General features: G+C 51.9%; 1 long non-coding RNA gene across 1 annotated transcript; it reads left to right on the forward strand.

Moving 5' to 3' along the window:
- The first annotated feature begins 9,958 nt into the window (after positions 1–9,958).
- LOC138986355 (uncharacterized) lies at positions 9,959–20,360 on the forward strand. The gene is made up of 3 exons (XR_011463187.1): positions 9,959–10,607; positions 16,482–16,631; positions 17,393–20,360. It is a non-coding gene; the product is annotated as an uncharacterized lncRNA (long non-coding RNA).
- The last annotated feature ends 220 nt before the right edge of the window (positions 20,361–20,580 follow it).

Here is a 20,580-nt window from a genome sequence, read left to right on the forward strand (position 1 = left end):
CACAGTCTCAAAGCAGCAAAGCAGTAGACTCTTCACCAAATTCACTAGAGAGTGATAGATACAAAATGCCAATGTGTTTATTACCTCGAGGAGCTTTATATTAGGCCGACAAACAAAATATCACTGACTGGGTGACTTGAACAACAAATATTTATTTTCTCATGGTTCTGGAGAGGCTGGAAGTCCAAGGTCAAGATGTCAGAGGGCTGGTTTCTCTAGAGGTCTCTCTCCTCGGCTTGTGGACGGCCGCCTTCTCACTGTGTCTTCACATGGCTTTCCCTCTGTGCTCACATCCCTGTTGCCCCTCCGTGTGTCCACATTTCCTCCTCTTGTAAGGACACAACCCCATTTTGATTTAATTACCTCTTTAAAGGCCATGTTTCTAAATGCAGTCTCATTCTGAGCTCCTGGGGGTGAGGGCTTCAATAGATGAATTTGAGGAGGTGGAGGACACAATTGGGCCCATAACAAGTTTGTCGGATGTGAATCATTGGACTGATCCCAGGCACAGAGCTGCCTGGTGGGCAGACAGACCTATGTAGGAGCTCAGGCCTTGGTTCTGAAGGTCATTTGGTTCCGGCAGATCTAAGAGGACCGTGGGTACTTTGCTGCTTCTCCACTGAGAGGCGGGGCCTGTCATCTCTTCCTTGAGTCTGACCAGGGCCCTGGCAGCTTTGATTAATGAGGATGACAGAAGTGATGCTGTGCCAGTGTTAGGCTTAGCATTTAAGAGGACCAACAGCTTCTCTGGGGGCACTGAGCCTCCACGTCAGAAGTTGAACCACACTGCTGGAGAGACCCCTTTGGAGAGGTGATGATACCCCTGTCCAGGGAGGGAGGTCCAGCAGACCTAGCCTCTTGAGTCCCCTGCTAAGGTGCCAGGTGCAGGAGCGAAGCCCTCTTGGATGCCCCAGACAGCACAGCCAGTAGCAGAATGCCACCCAGTGACCCCAGTCAATGCCAGGTGCTGCTGAAGAATTGCCCAGCTGTGCTCTGCCTAAATTCTCGACCCCAGCATCGTGAGAAATAATAAAACAGTTGTTTTAAGCCACTAAGTTTTGGGGTCATTTGTTACCCAGCAAGAGATGACTGAACTATTTGGTGACTGTAGAAATGGTGAGGTGGGAGTTGGATGATATTGAGGGATGTTCTCGCCAGGAGCAGAGAGCACAGGGGAAAGTGGCTGAGCAGGCCGGACTCTGCTGCCTTCCCTGGCCAGGGCTGAGAGGAGAGACTTCCTCTTCCTGCCCAAGCTCTATTTACGGAATTAAGGAAAGCCGTGGGCTGGGTGCTGCTGCTCTCCTGATGATGAGGAAAAAGCAGGGAAGAACTACCATTTCTGGGCATCTCCAATGAGCTGGTGAGTCCTTCAGGGATGAGAGTCCATTTAATCCCCTCTGTTCAACTGCTGGGAGGCTTCGTGGCCTGGGTCACACCAACCTGAGCCTGTGTTTAGACTGATGTCTGTCAGACTCCTCAGCCAATGCTCTCAGCCTGACCCCACACTGTTTGGGGCAAGGTTGGGAGGAGGGGAGTGGGGGTTTCTGACCATCAGGCAGCCTGGGACGGGCTGACACGTGGAGCTCCAGGAAGGCTGACAGCTGATTGGAGGATGGGGGAGACTCCAGCCCCGAGGCAGGCCCAGGGCAGGTGGAATTGGGCCCTGGGCACTGGTCCCAGTCCAGCCCACACATGGGGAGGCAGGCAGGGACAGGGGCGTGGGTGTGGTAAAGATCAGTGTCCAGTGGCTCTCCCCTTCTCCACCATCAAGAGAAGAGGGGCTCAGAGATTGGATCTTACTGAACTGGCTTGGTGCCCTTGGGCAGGGTGTGTTCACCTCTGAATCTGAGTTATCTCATCTGTAAAATGGGAGCAGGAGACTAGGTCATCTCAGTAGCTTCCAGTTTTAAAGTCTTCTGTTATAAAATCCCTCCCTCTATTTTCTCTCTCTCCCTTCCTCAGTCCTTCCCTTCTTTCTGCAAGCATTGTTTTTTTAGTACCATTGAATGCTGCTGGTCCTCCTGAATCATAGTCTAGTAGGGAAATATGGCAGGTTGTCCTTCCTAAAGATAGCTGCATCAATACATGACATTCCATTAGCAGATGCAAACTATTATGTATAGAATGGATCAACAACAAGGTCCTACTGTTCAGCACAGGGAACTATATTCAATCTCCTGCGACAAACCACAATGGAAAAGAATATGAAAAAGAATACATATATATTTAATGGAATCACTTTGCTGTACAGCAGTAATTAACACAACATTGTAATTCAATGATACTTGAATAAACAATAAATTAAAATTAAAAAAAACACATGCCATCCCACATGTTCATCTTCCAACTAGTCATTGACATTCTCCTACTAAAATGTGGGGTCTGCCTTCCGTCCCTGGGAAACAAAAGGCCTGTGATTATGGCAGAAATGATGCTGCGTGGCATCCGAAGTGAGGCCAGGAAGGGGACTAGAGCCTCTGCCTGGTCTTGGGGCGCTCCCTCTCAGAACCTGCTGCCATGCCGAGAGGGAGCCCAGAGACCAAGTGTACAGCCATGTGTAGGGGCTACAGCTCCTCTCCCAGCTGAGATCCCAGCCAATGGCTAGTGCGAGCCCCCAGACATGAGAGGGACCTTCAGATGAGGCAGCCCTAGCCTTCTATCTGCCCCAGCTGGTGCTGAGTGGAGCAGAGATGAGCTGTTTCCACTGCACCTGCTGAAATCGCAGATTGGTGAGCAAAATAAACAGCACTGTTTTAAACCATTAAGTTGCGGGTAATTTGTTAGGAAGGAATAGATAACTGGACTCGAGGGATAGACAGGTCGGAGCAAACAATGTAGCACTGTGAGGTACTCTCTTCAACCAAGGTGTATATGTGCCACGATCCGGGCGTTAGGAAAGGGAGACTTTAGCTTGGGTGTGTGCCTGTGTTTATGAGATGCAGAGGTTTCATCAGACGCACTGGCATGGAGAAGATGGGGCTGGAAATCGACATTTCTGGGCAGACAAAATGGGGTGATTTTCAGCAAAGGAAGAGCCAGTGGAAAGTCACAGAGCTTCGAGGTTGCAGAACTGCCGGGTCACAGAGCTTCAAGGTCACAGAGGTGGGTGGCCGCCCAAAGTTGGAGCTAGAGGTTGTGGGGAGCCGCTGGCGCCTGCCCACAGCAACAGGGTTCCAGCTCTTGTTTACACATTATTTTCCCCTAATTGCATCTGAGGCTGGTGGATGCCAGCCAGAGGGGGCCCTAGATCGCATCAGGGAGCCATCTGCAAATCCCCATTCAGGGGGTGGTGGCCCGAGGGCAGCTTTCCTGTTGGGCGGGGTGGGGGTGCGGTGGCGAGCTAACCCCAGGCCGGCTCTGCAGCTCCTCAGTGAGAGGGGGCTGGAGGCAGGTGGGTCTCCCCTCCCGTTCCCTCTTCCTTCCCCAGCTGGAGCTTGTCGTCCCTCTACCTTATCCTCGGATTCAGGTCTGTCCTCTGAATGGCAGCTGACTGGAGGCCTCTTGTTCTTAAGTGCTGGGACCTGCTGAGTCTTGGCGTCCCCGCCATGAAAGGTGTGAGCAATGCGGTCATGTGATGGCTCAGGAGTTCGTGGGGGTGAGGTGAAGCCAGAGTAGGTGGCTTCGGGGAGACGCTCTGGGGACCTGGCTATTTCTCAGGGGAGAAGCAAGCACTGGCCCCCTCCACAAGCCATTCCTGAAGCCCTCATCCCTCCAGGGGCCCTGATGCCAGGCCGCCACAGTCCCCACCTGGCTCCTCCTCTATCAAGGTCAAGAACAAACACCTTGAGGCTCTTAGTGTGCTAAGTTGCTTCAGTTGTGTCTGACTCTGTGCGATCCCATGGACTGTAGCCTGCCAGGCTCCTCTGTCCAGGGGATTCTCCAGGCAAGTGTACTGGAGTGGGTTGCCATGCCCTTCTCCAGGGCATCTTCCCCACCCAGGGATTTTGCTCTGCAAATCCAACTGTGCTGAGAGCCTACACCCCTCTGCTCTTCTATACTCTTCTGGGCAGCCCCTCGAGAAGGTTGCTATCCCTATCTTGCTGATGAGGAAAACTGAGGCTTCAAAGCGGCAGGGGGTTTGCCTAAGATCACTGCGGGTGACACAAGGGTCTACCGGACTCAAGGCCCCAAGCTCTTTGTCTCACACCAATGCTGTCATTATTCCTTTGTCTGGGCTGATGGTTGAGGGCACAAACTCAGGGAACCAGGCCATTCAGAACACATCCCACTCTCCCTGTGTGACCTTGGGCAAGTTGCTCAGCGTCTCTGGGCCTCAGCTGCCTCACCTGTAAAATGAGAAGGAAATGTGTTCATGCACGTCAGCCTCTCAGAGCAGCCCTCCTCCTGTGTTACTAAGTATAGATATCATTTATTCTCTGTATCTGATTGCACCATGGGTGGTCGTGACTGTATCTATCTCCCCCATTAGACTGGAACTTCTGGAGGGCAGGGGTGAAAATAACTTATAGCTGCATGGTAGACACCACCCCACTCCCAGCCCACCTCTCTCGCCCACCACACCCTGCCCCCACCCTCCAACTCAGGCCCATTTAGAAGGAGATCTCTGTGTTTGCAGAATGATACAGAAAGGAATTAGAGCTGTCTCCTTTGGCTCTGGGGTCTTAGAAAGCCAGGGAAGAGAGAGTCAGGCCAAAAGGACAGTGGCTGGGGTGCTGACTCCCTGCCCTGGGCCTTGAGGCCGCCCCTGGTTCCCAGAACCCCAACAAGCATCTCCTTGTTTTCCTGGGACTCCTGGTTCTGGGCGCCTTGTCCTGCCCCTGTTCCCCACAGCTCTGCACACAGCTCTTGGCGAGAGTGGCCAGGGCACTGGAGAGAGACTTTCGGATGGACGGAAGTGCTTTGCATTCTAACGAGTAAGTGGGCCCTCGCACTGTCCCCTCCTGGCTCTCAGGGCTCTGTCCGCTTTCTGGGTTCTGCTCATCACCAGACTTGCAGAAAGGCCACAAGCTTGTCTTCTTGGGACACTGGAGGTGGCCTGAACACCTTTCCTCGCAGCTGCCCCCCTGGGGAAGGGGAGGGATGCTGGATTGTGGTGCTCAGGGCTGGAGAAGGGCCCTCAGAGGAATAAAGGGGTCTGGAGCCCACCTGGCTCCATCTCAGGGCCTCACTGGGCATCTCCCCAGTCCATCATCACTCTGTTGGCCCCTGTCTGCCAGCCCTGGGCACTCCAGGTCCTGGCTACATGATGGACCCCAGTGGGAATGTCTCTGAGCCAGGGGGCTGCTGGCAGTGTGTGGCCAATCCAGCACTTGGACAGGCCCTCTGCCTGCTCCTTACTCTGTTTGCCATCTCTCCTGAGAGCCGCTGTCCAGGGGAGCTAACTGGCCAGCTCTTGCCCTTCTTTATTCTCCATGTCCCACAGTTCTCCCTGTCTTCCCTGGAGACTTCTAGAACTTTCAGATTGAAAGGCATCCGAGAGGCCATCTTGTTCAAACCCATGCCTCCAGTTGCCTTACTCAAATCTTCCTGTTCTCCTGCCAAGGTAAGTTCTCAGAAACAAACCCGGATCTCTCTGAAACCTTCAATGGCTCCCTACCACCCTCAGGACTAAGTTGGAGCTCCTTAGCAGAGCCCCCGGAGGCCTGCTGTATGAGGCCCTGTGACTTTTCCAGGCTCGTCATGTGCCACTCACCCTGGTCACCCCCCGTGTTCCAGCCCCACACAGCAGCTCCCTCCTGGGCTGGACTGTAGCCCTATCTCCTCTCTTTTCATCTCCCTTCCCTTCCCTGCCCCCTCATTAATCTGGGCTTCCTCACCAACCCCTTTCCCCTTTGGTAAGTTTGTTTTCTATCTCTGTGAGTCTATTTCTGTCTTGTAAATAAGTTCATTTGTATCATATTTTAGATTCTACATGTCAGTTCAGTTCAGTTCAGTCGCTCAGTCGTGTCCGACTCTTTGCGACCCCACGAATCACAGCACGCCAGGCCTCCCTGTCCATCACCAATTCATGGAGTTCACTCAGACTCACGTCCATCAAGTCAGTGATGCCATCCAGCCATCTCATCCTCTGTCGTCCCCTTCTCCTCCTGCCCCCAATCCCTCCCAGCATCAGAGTCTTTTCCAATGAGTCAACTCTTCGCACGAGGTGGCCAAAGTACTGGAGTTTCAGCTTTAGCATCATTCCTTCCAAAGAAATCCCAGGGCTGATCTCCTTCAGAATGGACTGGTTGGATCTCCTGATTCTACGTATAAGTGATATCATATGATAATTATCTTTTTCTATCCAACTTATTTCACTTAGTGTGATAATCTCTAGGTCCATCCATTTGCTGCAAATGGCATAATTTCATTCTTTTTTATGGCTGAGTAATATTCTATTGTATATGGGTACCATATCTTCTTTATCCATTCACCTATCAATGGACATGTAGAGTGTTTCCATGTCTTGACTATTGTAAATAATGTTCCTATGAACACTGGGGTGCAAGTTTCTTTTAAAATTAGGGTTTTCTCTGGATATATGCCCAGGAGTGGGATTGCTGGATCATATGGTGGCTCTATTCTTAGTTTTCTGAGGAACCTCCATACTATTTTCCATAGTGGCTGCACCAGTTTACACTCCCACGAACAGTGTAGGAGGGTTCCCTTTTCTCCACACCCTCTGCAGCATTTGTTATGTGTAGATTTTTTAATGATGGCCATTCTGACCAGTGTGAGGTGATATCTCATTATAGTTAGGATTTGCATTTCTCTGATAATGAGCGGTGTTGAGCCCCTTTTCATGCGACATGCATATGATTTACGGAGAGCGTGCTCTCAGGAGAAGCCAGTGAGGGAGTGAGGGAAGCAGGAGAGGGAGAAGAGGAGGTTAGGCAAGGATGCCATTTCGTGAGAAGTCTGGCCTCAGTCAGATCCCGAGGGGGAGTTCTGGGGCATCCTTTGCAGCAGACACCATGAGAGAATAAGACAGCAGGGGAAGGAGAAAGAGGAAGCCTCTCTGGGTAGCTCCAGGAGACATGGCTGGGGCCCACGTGGGTGCAGGCTGAGCAAGGCCTCCCCCAAGTCTGGAGCTTCCCTGTGGCCCTCCTGTTCCTGAGGAATCCTGGTGGGGAGAGTAGGGCCTGCTAACCCACTGACCTCGGACATTTCTGTACAGGCATGCCTTCTCTTATCCCATGGCTCCTTGAAGAGGGGGGGGCAGCCCTGTTTAGTATTTCCATGTCACCCCGGAGGAATCTGAGGCCTGGGAGACCTGACAGGGCTCAGAAGTGAGTCACTGAAAGAGAATTCATGTCCCTGGATTCCCTCTTCTCCAGGAAGAGAGATGCAACTCTGTGGGGCGGGGTGGAGCGGGGTGGTGGCATCCACCCTATAGAAAACCCTCTGAAGGCAAACACTGGGGCCAGGAAGGGGCTGGGAAAGTGGTTTCTCCATCTTCCAGGTCCTCTGAGGCCTTGCCTGGCTCCCACTAGGGGGTGAGCCTTCTTTTCCACCTGCTTAGAATTGTCCAGAGGGGAAAGGGTGGGTCCAGGGCATGGTGAGTGGTGGAGAGGAACCAGGTTCTGAATGATTGGTCTAGTCCTGACCCTGGCACCAAATCGCATGTGACCTTGAGCGAGACATATAATTTTGGGGCATTTCCAATTTTTAATCAGTAAAGGGATTACTGGTTAGAGATTTTATAGGCTCTTTGTGAGACCCATTCAGATCAGACAGCCAGGTCATAGCCCATCTCATGGAAGCCAGTATTGGTCTAGCATTGCTGAGGTAACAAATGCCCGAAAACTCAGGGTCTTAAAAAAATAGCAATTTATTCCCTCTCAATTCTGGAGGCCAGAAGTCTGAAACTGGTTTCACTGGGGTGGAAATCAAGGCGTCAGCTGTGTGTCCTCTGTAGAATTTAGGGAAGAATCGGTCCCTTGCCTCTGCCAGCTTCCGATAGCCACCGGCCTTCCTTGGCCTGTGGCTGCATCAGGCCAGCATCTTCCTATCTCTCTCTGCCCCGTCCTTTTGTGACCTTCTCCTCTTCTATTTTATGAATGCAGATACCAGGAGCCGGGAGTTTACACAGTAGCCCAAGGTCACAGACAATGAGAGAGCTGGAAGTTGAATCCTTGGAGACTCAAACCTACGATCTCTGTTCCATAGCAGGCAGCACCTGCCTGAGCCCGGTCTACCCTCCTGAGCCCTCTTTTGAGGAGCCGTCTGGAGTCAGCCGGTGGCCACTGCCGGCCTGTCTCCAGTGAACAAATCTGGGACTTGAGGGCTGGACTGTGGTGTCTAAATAAAGGGTGTCCTCAGGATTAGAGCAGAGGTCAGGAGAGGACGCTGGCTGCAGCTGACCAGCCCGACAGGGTGGCCTTGGTGGCCCATCAGAAGGCTGGGGGCGGGCCGTGAGCTCCACCCTCCAGCACTCAGCCAAGCTGGGCAATCTTGGATCTTCAGGGCTGGGGTCAGCCCGGGGTCAATGCCGACATAAAAACCAGCGGACTTGAGCAAGACCACCTACATCTTAAAACAGACCTTTGAGAGCAAAGGGACCATGTTATCACTTGGGGATGGAGAGAGAGGATGGGCCTCAGGCTGGGGAATAGAACCTTCTTTGCTATAAGGATTTTCTTTCCTCCTGATGCCTGCCAGGCACTTCTCTGGCTTCTTGTTGTCCTGATGAAGGAAATGGCAGAGACTGTCCTGTGTAGTGTTGAGTTCTGGGGAAAAGGTAAAACAAGCACGTGCATGTGAGAGTGTGTATGTGTGTGTTAAGGGTGATTGGATGGAGGTATTTAATTAAAAAAACAAAACAGAACTCGACACTGCTTACTGTATTCCACATATTACACACACGAAAAGGGAGCCAGAGCAAGAGATCTCAGAACATGGGAAACACAGCTGTGGCTGAAGACGTATCTGGGTTAAAAACCCCAGGAGTGCTCCTCTTTAATTTTTTGGTACAGCAGGATCAAGGAATTGATTCACTCTGGTTATGCTTCCTATCATTGTTTCTGTGGGCCGTGTTTGATCTGTTTCACGTGCAGATCTGCTATCCATGCTCTGAAAGAAATAATATATTCTGCATTGCACCCGGTCAGACTCAACCATGAAAACCCTTTTTATTATTTTTTTTTTTTGGGGGGGGGATGATTTCAAAGCCACACACACACACACACACACACACTCTGTTTGTGTAAAGGATTAAAAAAGAATGAAAAGCCCAGCTCGAGAACATGAGCAGGGTTCCAGATCACGGATGGGGCGGGGATGGGGGGGGCGGCGGGAGTGGCGGAGGCTGGGGCCCTCACCCGCTGACCTGGGCCAGCCGTGTCCCCTCTGAGTTGTGTGTGTGCTCGACCCCTGCCGGGAGGGGACAGCCGGCGGGCCCTTTGACAGCTGCGCCTGGTGAGGTTATTATTAGTAACAATGGTTTCCCAGCGAAAAAGAGCAATTTTCACAATGGAGAAGTCTTCCTCTTCCTTCAGGTCACAAAAACGCTGAGCGGAGAGGAAAATGACACGAAGCAGTGCCGGATCCTGAAACCCCGAAAGGCTGAAACACTTCCCAGCTCTCCCTGGGACTGGGCGGTTACTGGCATTTTAAGAGCCGGAGGGAAGTTGTAGCCACCGTGGGGGTAACACACACGTGAAAAAATGTGAGGCCAGACAGGCCGGGCAAATAAATAACCCGGTGCCGGCAATGGGAGGCGTGCCTGGAGTTCTAGCGCAGGGTTGTAAAAGTTGACAGGAGCCGTTTGGACTGGAAAGGGCCGTGTGGGTATCGCTGCCAGGCTTTGCCAAGCTCCCCGGCTGTTGAATACTCCAAAACTGAATAGATAAAAAAGAAAACAACAGCCACAAAAGGAAAAAAAAAAAAATCGCAACACGAAACCACCCACGCAGCGTCCACCCACCCCTTCCCCTCCCGGAGCCTGTTGTGCGCCTGTGATAACATTGCGCGCTGCGAGCTCTCCTTTATTTAGATAAGGTGTCCGCGGCCGCTGCTCTTGGCCGCCAGCCAGCTTTCTGTCTCCCACTTGGGGCTTTAGCGCCACACAGGAGACGCGACTCTCTGATGCTGCCGGCCCGAGTGTCAGCCTCACCCGGAGGGTCCCCGCGGCTTTGTGTTCCCAGAAAGATGATTTGTTTGACAACGGGCTTTCCTTCCAGACTGTTCTTCCAGCCTGGCACAACGCGTGGGTCCTCAGACACAGACGGGGCCGTAGAGAGGCGGAGCCGGCACCTTTGGCCACGGGGTCTGGCGGCTGCTTGATGGTGAAAGGCCACGTAAAGGAGACCCAGACACGGTTGAAGGCCAGAAGGATCTTTGGTTTACATGGACTAACTGAAGCGTTTATGCTCCTCAGGCCTGAAAAAGTTAAGTGCTGGGGAGGCGGGGGGGCGCGAAGCAGGATGAGAAGGCTGGACTTATTCTATGGCACACAAAAGATTTTTAATAAGCTCGGAGAAAGGGCTGCCACCCCCACCCCTCACGTCTTTCTCTCCCTGTCTTATTCCAAAGCTCCTGTGTTAGCCAGAGAGACAGCTCGGAAAAACTGCCCCGGAGGTGGGCAGCAGGCTGTGTGAGAGCTATTCTGCTAGGCTGGCCCCCCAGGCAGGCAGGCGACTTCCACGAGGTCAAGAAAGGCTCCCCTGGTGAGTGATGGCGCAGGGCCGGGGGGACCAACCTGGTGCTCAGGAGAACTGTGGTGGGGGTCATGGTAGGGAACCCCCCATGCTGTCTCTGCTCTTAGTTCCTTGCAGGCTTTCTCTGAGAATCCACAGTCTTAAAACAATGATTAGCCTTCAGGTGCCTGGAAGCTGGTGGGGAAGGCTGGGGGGACTTATCTTACCAGGGGCACTTGGAGTCGGTTTATAGGGGCCTTCTGTGAGGACCTGCAGAGTTTGGGAAAATAAATAGCCGTCTGTAGGTTACTCCATTCTCCTCTCTCTACCAAACCCTCTCCCCTTTGCACTCATCTGGGGCTGGGCCTGGGGGCGGCTGGGACAGTCTAGCCCACCCATAACATAGGCCTACCATCTTGGAACATCAGGGAGAGCTCTTGCCTAGCCTGTCTTTTGGGGATAAGTCTGGTAGATGGTGTCAAAGGCAGGGAGTGGGTCAGCACAGAGCCACGAGGTCCAAAGCGACCATCCAACAGCAGGATTTACGCAGACACTGACCTCCACTTTGGCCTCTCTTTTGCATCACACACCTGCCACACTGACTCAGTGTCCCAGGAGCCTCAAAGAGGATGGTTGGGAGGCGGGCATGGGTTTTCCTGCCCCGGGAAAGGAATAGGCTCTGTGGCCAATGGCTGTGTTGGCATCTGACTTTTGCATCAGTCTCTTCAGCGTGGCGATGGTGAATCAAGCCCAGCCGCCCCTCCTCTGCTCCAGGTGCACTGACCAAATCCTATTTCTGAGTCAGCTCTGGAATGTGGTGGTCTGCTGGGTGCCCGGCCCTGCCCCATGTTCTGAGAGCTCGTTCCCCTCTGGAATTTCAAGAGCCTTATTTGCCCTTCTTCCAGGGCAGTGCTGCCTCCTGCCTTGGTTTCTGACTGACTGGTGTACGAGACAGGTAGAGCTGGGTGGGGAAAAGAAGGACGAGAAAGAGAGAAGGGAGTATGGAGGAGGCCTTGCCCTCATTTCACACTCATCCTGGTCTGACAGCTGCCCCTTCCAATTTGGGAGTCTTGGTCCTTTGGGGGATGGAGTGATAGGGGAAATGAGAAGTCAAAAGCTCTCATCAAGTCCCTGAATTGTAGCCTGTTTCTGGAATAATACAAAATCGATCCTTTAAACCAAAGGAAACAAGCAAAAACCTATGAACCATGACACCTTGCTTATCCAGAAGTTACTGGCCTTAGTGACCTCAAATATTGGGAACCATCCAAAAGAGCCGAAATAGCTGAAGAATTCCCTGTGCTGAAGTTCATTGACTGTTTATCAGACACGTTGGGATCTCTTTCATCAGCGTCTCTTGACTCTTACGTCACCAACTATTCTAACACATCAGATGACTCTGAAGTTCCCTCCAACTCTTGCTTCCATTTTGGTTTTTGTTTTGCTGGCGACGGTTGGGTGAACATGGGCGCTGTTGACCAGGGTCAGGAATACAAGAGGAGGAGCAGCAGATAGGAGGGAAGGGTGATGTGGCTGGGATACTGACAGCCACAGGAAGGTGTTATTACGCACATCTGAGCAAAAGAAGAGACAGGAAGAAAGCAGAAACAAGACATCAAGGAGGAGGGCAAGGGTGGAGCCATCTAGTGATGGGGCACATGGATGTAGAAGGTGGCCTCATCTGTGAGTGCGGCATGATTGTCCATGTACCCAGTGAGTGAGCCACCAAGACCACTTCAGCTGTGTCTGTGCCATCAAAGGAAAGAGGCAACGTGTAATGCTGTTTACTTTTAAAAATTTTATTATTTTTTAATTGAAGCAGAGTTGATTTATAATGTTGTATTAGTTTCAGATGTACATCACAGTCATTCAGTTATATATATATGTTTTTTTTTCAGATTCTTTTCCCTTATATGTTCTTTCAAAATATTGACTAGAGTTTCTTGTGCTATAGAGTAGGTCCTTGTTGGTTATCTATTTTATATATACTCATGTGTATCTGATAATCCTAATTCATCCCTCCCCCTGGACATGGTTTATTTAAAAATACATGCACTTTTGTTTTGAAGTTTTAGTGTTTCCAGAGGGGGAGCTTTGCTTTGCCTGCAGATTCATTTCTTGAAAACAGCTCATTGTTCCCTGATGCTGGTTAAGCGAGGGGGTTAGTGTTTTCCCTACATGTTATTTCTGAAAGATGAAAAAATTTCTGCCGGCTGCCCAAGAAAATTCACTTTATCTCACTTGACATAGGAAGCCTGGCATTCCTTTGAATGCAGAATTCGAGAAGCATGCCCATCAGAGCACCCTTTAGTTTGAAAGCAATTGATTTGCAGCACTGTTTCCTGGCTTCCAGGAGGGCTGGTAATACAATAGAAAGGAGGGTGCTCCTCACTCCTTTGTCCCTGACAATGGGGAAGGGGACCCTTTGGTCCAGCAGAGCTCACCACAGAGGCTGGATAGGTGCAGTGGAGGTAGCCCAAGGGCTCCCCTTTGGTTACAGGGGCCCTGTCGGCCTGAGGCTGAGCTTAGGCCTCCATTGGTGTGCCTCTTTCTCCTCCTGGGGAGACGGAAGCCACTTGAGAAATAAAATTTCCAAGCTTGGAGTGATCAACGCCATATCCTGCCCACCTCGTCTCCTTTCTGGAGTCTCTGAGCAGAGCCAGAGGATTGCTGATCAGGGCCCTTGAGGGTCCTGAGTCTGCACCCCGTTTTCTGCCTCCACTCTGGCCACTCTAGCAAGCCCACTCATGTCTGGTCACCCCTCATCACTCTTAGGGATTGTTTGTGGGACGTGCAGACACGTGTGCTGAAGAACCACTGCTTTCAAGGAAGGGAAAGCAGTGCATCTAGTGCACTAGTGCCCAGCAAGCACTCAATGGAGCTTCCCAGGTGGCTCAGATGGTAAAGAATCTGCCTCCAAAGCAGGAAACCTGGGTTTCATCCCTAGGTCAGGAAGATCCCCTGGAAGAGAAAATGGCAACCCACTCCAGTATTCTTGCCTGGAGAATTCCATGGACAGAGGAGCCTGGCAGGCTACAGTCTATGGGATCACAGAGTTAGACACGACTGAAGCGATTTAGCACGCATGCAAGAGGCTTTAAAAAGTACTGATGTCTGCATGCCAGCCCCCAGAATTCAGACTCAGTTGGTCTGGAGCATGGCCTGGGCATGGGGGTTTTTGAAAGCTCTCTAGGGACTCTAGTATGAGACCCCGAGTCAGGACCGCTGACCTCCAGGGTCTGACCTGGAACAGAATTCCATTCAAAATCAGAGCCTTATGTGCTGTGTGCCTTTAAGTAGACAGTGGAAGTGGAGTCTCAGTTTCCCTATCTGCTGAGTGGATGGTGGTGATACTCATGTCCCATTGAGTTTGTGGGGGCCCAGTGAGCCAGGGTCAATGAAGCTAAGAACACAGAGCAGGTGCTAAAGCATGATTGCTGGCCTTCCTGCGCCAGAAAACATTGAACCGAAAGATATAAAATCACTTCCCCATCCTCCAGGTCTGGTGGCTGCCTATTTTCTTTTCAGCCTTCTTAGCCCAACTCCATCACTTGCACGTGGTTGAGGCTCATTAAATATTTGCAGGTCGACAGAGAAGGAGCAAGGAGAACCCTGCCGAGTTCAACAGACCCCAGGAGTTTGGTTTTCCCTTTAAACCTTTTGGAGGAAAGATGGAGCAGAAACTCAAGATGAGGGTTTTTTTTTTTTTTTTTAATGCCCTGATTGAGCAGTGTGAACACAGCCGAGGGCTGGTGACTCCCACTGCACACCACCCCCCCCCGCCCCGCCCCGACCCTGGGCCATCCCGGGACAACTCTCAGTGACAGGGCACCCCAGGCAAGCGCTCTGACTTCTGCCTCCCGCCACCTCCCCCCATCCCTGTCCTTTGATGAGAAACACGGAGAGCCAGCGACTGGCTCACAGGGAAGGAGAACGCTCTTTCCTCAGCCCTGGGGACTTGTTCAGCTGTTCGGCATTTAGCAAGCCTCGCACCCCTTCCCTTCCAGCTCAAACTCAGTGGCATTTCAGAGCAAGCTTCAACCGCCGTGGACCACAACCTTCAGGACAGGAGAAAGGGTTGCTGTAGCTCAGCCCAGCTCGTTTTTGGTGACCACGTTCCTGTCTGGAGAAGGGGAGTGAGCTCTGAGGACCCGAGCTGGCAGGCGCTCCAGGGGGCTCTCTGGATCCGGGTGGGGGGTTGCTGTGCCTGGGCTGAGATGTTCCGGTGGCGGTAATGAGTACCGTGCAGTCGTCTGTAATTATGCAGTCTCTAAGCCCCCGGGGCTGGGGTGGTGTATTTGCCTGTGCTGTTTGGGGGTTGATCCTGCTGTCAGCGCTTAGCAAGAATTAACAGTGACGCTCTGTGCACCACAGTCATAACACTAAATCTGATCTGCATGTCTATGATTCATTAAAAAAAAAAAAAAAAAAAAAGACCCACCGTCGCTGAAACCCCTCCAAGCCCATCATTGAAAGAAATTATGCTCAGTGGAAAGAGCTATTTGACGTCAAGGAGGACCTACGTGCCTTTTCATGAGCGGCTGGAATTAGAAGGCTGCGCTCCGGCAAGTGTAAACGGGATCCATACTTGGAAACCTCTGTGTAGCCAGCAACCTGCTTTCCAGGTGTGGGTTGCTCACTTTCCGGATTGTCTGAGGCAGGGTATTTTTAAGATCCCTGGCAGGCCACTGCCGGCACGCTTATCACGCCCTGCTGGGCCACACCAAGCTCCTTCCAGGCAGTGTAGAAGAGGTTCTGGGAAGGCCAGCCTTTTTTTTTTTTCTTTTCCTTTTTTTTTTTCTTGCATTTTAGAAGAAGCCCAAACATAAGTGGGAAGACAGCCTGCTTCAACGACAACCTCCCCAGCATTCCCAAGTCCAGAAGAAATTAATTGTGGATGATGGGCTGTTGGGGGTGTTCTGTGGTACCCTCTTGCTTTACTGTTTGGTAATTAGGAATTTCTTCATTTTTCTTTTTCATGAGGTCACAACCCACGAGGATAGCCTTTCCTTTTGAGGTTTCTGCTGTTCTGTCCTGTGGGAGAGGTCAGCATCCAAGAAGCAGGACCCCTGGGTTCAAGCCTTCCATGATTCCATGGACTCTTGAACATGTTGTGGTCCTGTACCCACAAAGCTGGGTCATAAATCCCACCTCACCCCGATGCTTAGAGTCAAATAGGGACAAGGAGAGAAAACAAGTGATGGGGGCTTTTGATCTCTTAGCCGATACAGGAACTTCATAGATGAATTGTTTGGGTTCCAGTTACTACCGCTGTGTAACAAACAACTCCAAACTTAGTGACATAACAAGCATTGTATTATGCTCGCAGATCTGGGGGTCAGAATTCAGACAGGGCTCAACTGGGTGGTTCTTTTGCTCCTTGTAGCATCTACTCAGGCTGCCCAGTGATGGGTCTAGGTGCTTTTCTCCCATGTCGGTTGCCTGGAGTATCTGCATCTGCCCCCCAGCAGGGCAGTTTTGGGGTGATTAACTTCCTATATGGCTACTGGCTTCCTCCATGGTGACAGTCGCCAGAGACTCAGGTGGGGAGCTGCATGGTTTTTTCTGATCCAGCCTGGACAGTCACACAATGTTACATGTTCCATACTCTAGCCACTGGAGGAGTCACAAGCCCACTCCAATTCAATGGGAGGGGACATAGACCCCACAATTCTTGGCGTGAGGAATATCAGAGAATCTGGGGGCTATATTTTAAAACAGCTTCAGTTTCTGAACTTACACAACTCTCCATTTAGTGCCTTCCATTTTATGGCCTTGTCACCTCCAATATTTCTTTTGACTTTTGCAAACAACCTTCCGCCTGGGGTAATGTTATTGTACCCACTATGCTGATAAGGCAACCAAGAGTCTGAGAGATGACCTGATTTGTCTGCTTTTCTACAGCAAATAAACCATGAGATGAACCTTGAACCCACCTTCCTGGATAACAGATTTCAAAGATGTATGTCGTGCAGATAAGAAGTACAGAAAGTAGTTGTTCTTCAGAAGCCACGATTGCCTGTCACTTCCAAAATAACTGTTTTCGCGTCTCTGGTGAGTTGTTTGGGAGACCTGACACAAGACTAAACTGAACCCATTCTTCGTGGAGAATCTCTTGAGCGGCTTCCTCTGGTTTTCCCTGTCTCACCTTTGAGTCCCAAACCAGTGGACTAACGATAAAATGCTAATTCATCTAATACAAACGTGGAGGATTGGAGAAACCGAGCTCAGCCAGATTGGCAGCTCACAGGGGAAATATTTGATCAGTGAGTAAAAATTCAAATTTGCACTATTTGCTGAAGGTGAAAAGTATATTAGGGAACGAATGTAATGGGGGTTAAGTAGGCCTGTAGGAGGCCTCTTGCAGGATCCCACCCCCAGAAACCCACAGCTTCTTGCTGACCTGAGTTATAAGTGAGAGCGGGCTGGGCACCTCCAAGCAAGACTATCCTCCTGGCAGGGGCCTGGGGCCATGGGGTGAGCCTGGCAAAGCGGGCAGACTGGTAGAGCTGGGCTTAACTGGTTCCGTCTCTGTGCACATGTATGCTGGGCGTGCTGTGCCCTCCCCCTGGTGGCTCCCCCAGCTCATCGGAGATTAGGGCTCCTGGCCTTCCTTTCCCACCACCACGGAAGCCGTCAGCTGCCTCTGCCTTCACTTAGCCCCTCGACAGTGCTCATTTTGTGCTATAACTTGTGTCATCCTGGATGGGCTTCAGGGGCTGCAGAGGTTAGAACAGAAATCAGGAAGAGAAAACAGGCCTGAATGTTTAGCTCCTTTCCTACGCATCCCCAGACTTGTCCCCCTCTCTCTGCAGGATCCTCCCCATGAGTCCAGAGAGAGAAAATGTGCTTCTGAACAGCCTGGACAAATCAGGAAACGGGCATGTATCTGGAGAACGTGCCAGTAATTCCACTAATGAGGTCCAAAGTGGAACTGGTGCTCTGGATTCTGTGGACGTGAAGCTATGGGGCTGAGTAACAGCTGGTTGCTGGCAAGCCACGGACAGAAGGGGGCTGAGCTGGAGGCTGCAGAGGACCACATCTGCCGCAGCTGATGGCTCAAGCAGTGGACGTTTTGTGGTCCGGCTTGGTTTGTCCTAGTTAATAAGCGAGGCTGAGTTCATCTGAGGCTTATCCTGGGCTGGCCAGTGCCCTGGCGGGCAGCACAATGAAGCTTAATGACCAGCACTGTAGGACCGAGGCTGAGCCCCAAACAAGCCATGAGCGTTAGGCCCCCTGCAAGTCGACAGCTGTGATGGCTGCTGGTTACCAGGACGCAGGGCCTGAGTGGAGGAGGAAATTATGATGGAGAAATAAGACCAGAATTCTCCTCCGCGGGCCTGGGAGAATGGAGCAAATCGAAAACACTGGGCTGGGCTAGGGTCAGACCAGGTTCCAGACATACAGCCAGGGGCCTGAAGAACAGGGAGGGGACAACCAGGCCCAGAGGAAAAGAGGGATTTAAGCTCCTTAAGGGAGGGGGAGGATGTGACAGACATGGAGGAGCAGAGCCCCCTCTAGGAAGGATTTGCTGCCCATTCAGGCTCGGCCTCAGCAGCTGAGAACACCTCACCCAGAGGCCCCTCTCCTGGGAGACCCCCATCTGGTGGCTGAGCTGGTGTGGGGTGGGGCCATTATAAAGTGTTAGTTGCTCAGTTGTGTCCAACTCTTTGAGACCCCCCGGACTGTAGCCCACCAGGCTCCTCTGTCCATGGAATTTTCCAGGCAAAAATACTGGAGTGAGTTGCCATTTCCTTCTCCAGGGGATCTTTCCTACCCAGGGATTAAACCTGGGTCTCCTGCATTGCAGGCAGATTTTTCTTTTTTTAACCCTCTGAGCCACCAGGAAAGCCTTTATAAAGACCTGGCCATTTTGGCTCCAGGCAGGACCCTGTCCTGGACATGCCTAATGCCCCAGCTCTCTCCTCCAGGTTGGCTGAGTCTGTCAGGCTTGCATTTCAACTCGACTCCCCGCTCTGTCCAGTCCTGCTCCCCTCCACCCCCTTCCTTTCAGAGGGCTTGATCCCTCCCAAACACACCTCTGCCCCCCAACTCCATCTCAGCATCCGCTTCCGGGGAACCAAACCCGTGACAGAGGGTCACCTACACCTTGGATCATGGATTCCATCCTAGGGACCAGTAGGACTCCAGATGGCATTTTATTCTGGGGCTTTGTCCCATTTCCTTTAAACAGTTTCCAAAGTTTCCTCCGCTGACTGGGTTTTCTCTCCACTTGCTTTCAGAGATAATCCCAAACACAATTGACTCCTTCGTTAGGGCAACTCCCCCACTGGTCCTCAGCATGAATGTTTTTTCACTCCCTCTCACCCTGCCCTCTGCCCTTCCGCCTCAGACACCCTGCCCCCAACCCGAGTCCAGCCCCTGCTCCCATAAAGGACTCCTCTGCCCACTCCTGTCTGCTCTCTTCTTGGGCTGGTTCCTGATGGTTGTGGCTCTCTGCCAGGGTCAGTCATAAGGTGTCCCTCGGCACACAAAACCCCATCCTCTGCCAGACACTGGGCCTTTATTGTTGGCGTGGGGACAAGCCAAATCACTTGGCAAGGTCCACACCGGCCCTTAGTCACCGTCTCATCACTGTGGCCATCGCTGCTGCCTCTGTCTCCCCTCCTGGGCTCTCAGTCCTGGCGGTGTTTGCTGCCCGCTTCTTCTGGCACAGACGGGGCCAGCCTGGGAACCCCAGATGTCACCTCTTGAGGGCCCCTGGGAGGCCCAGCTCATCAGCCGGCAACTTCTCTGACCTTCTTGTCAGCCAACAGCAGAAGCCTAATTAGTGGCTCAGGATCTCCTCCCTCGCCCCCCTTTGCCTCCCCGCTTTCCCGGCGGCTCCTTTCCTCCACCAGGAGAGGGGTGGGGCTCACCTTTCCCTCCAGTCGAAGGTCACTGAGACTGGGTTTTTTTTTTAGACATTGCACTGCAAGGGTGTGAGAGGAGATATTTCCAGACTGTGCCCCCAGCTCCCACCCCTAGTCACAGCCAGTTGGATTGAATTCGCCATGGATTTATTGTACACTGTTCGGTGGCAGTGGGTGCCACTGGCTAGCAGGAAGTGATCCCCATTGTTAGAGAACTTAGGGATGGGAGGGCATTGCCAAAGTATGGAGTGACCTGTTTGAAGGCTTGCTAGTCACCCAGGGGCACAAGAGGGTCAAACTGAGGGCCAGGGGACAGGCTGGCCCAGGCCACCAGCAGACCTCTGGGGGACCCAGGGGGATCTCCCCTCTCCCAGACCTGAGACAGACTCCTGAATGCTTCTCTCTGCTTCATTTACACAAACAATCAAAAAGCCAACCCAGCCCAAATGAAATGCCCACATTTTATGGCTTGCAGTGTTTTAGTTCTAATTTGGCTTCATTTGGAAAAGAGGTTTTACTAAGTGGCATAAATTGAGCCTAACAAATTTTAAAACTAAAACAGCAGCACCCTAAATGTTTAAAACTGTAATTGGAGAGAGATAAAAAGTGAGTTGTCGGGGAGGGGTGGTGAGAGAGGCAGAAGAGGGGGGAGGGGAAGAAATTCAATTTCCGTTCTACTTGGCAGGAGGTTAATTTCCTGCTCCCCCTCCCCCTGGGCCCCAGCCCTGTCCCCTCCCCCACTTAGAGAATGCACCCAGAAGGTTCCAGAAGCAATGCCAGTGCCCTGCCGGATGTCTTGTATGCAGTGGGTACTTAGGAAAGACTGGGTGAACTCACTCTTTTCTCTGATGTGTCTGTGGACAATGGGACAATGGGGACTCCTTTCAGGGGACCCCTTTGCCCCCACAGAAGGGCGTCTGCAAGTTCCTTCCAGGGTGGGATGGGGGCGGGGTGGGGGTGGAGTGGGAGGTATGGGCCATTAAACAGCCAGCATATCTCTTTGGGCGGTTTTCCTTTAGAGAACCAGCCCTCCTCCCAGGCAGGGTGTCATACACATAAATAAGCACGGGTGAGCGTGGGAAGTGTCCCTGAGTGTCCTGGGGTGGGGGTGTAGTGGGAACCTGAGAGGT

This window comes from Bos mutus, chromosome X (assembly GCF_027580195.1).
Source record: "Bos mutus isolate GX-2022 chromosome X, NWIPB_WYAK_1.1, whole genome shotgun sequence".
Classification (NCBI taxonomy): Eukaryota; Metazoa; Chordata; class Mammalia; order Artiodactyla; family Bovidae; genus Bos; species Bos mutus.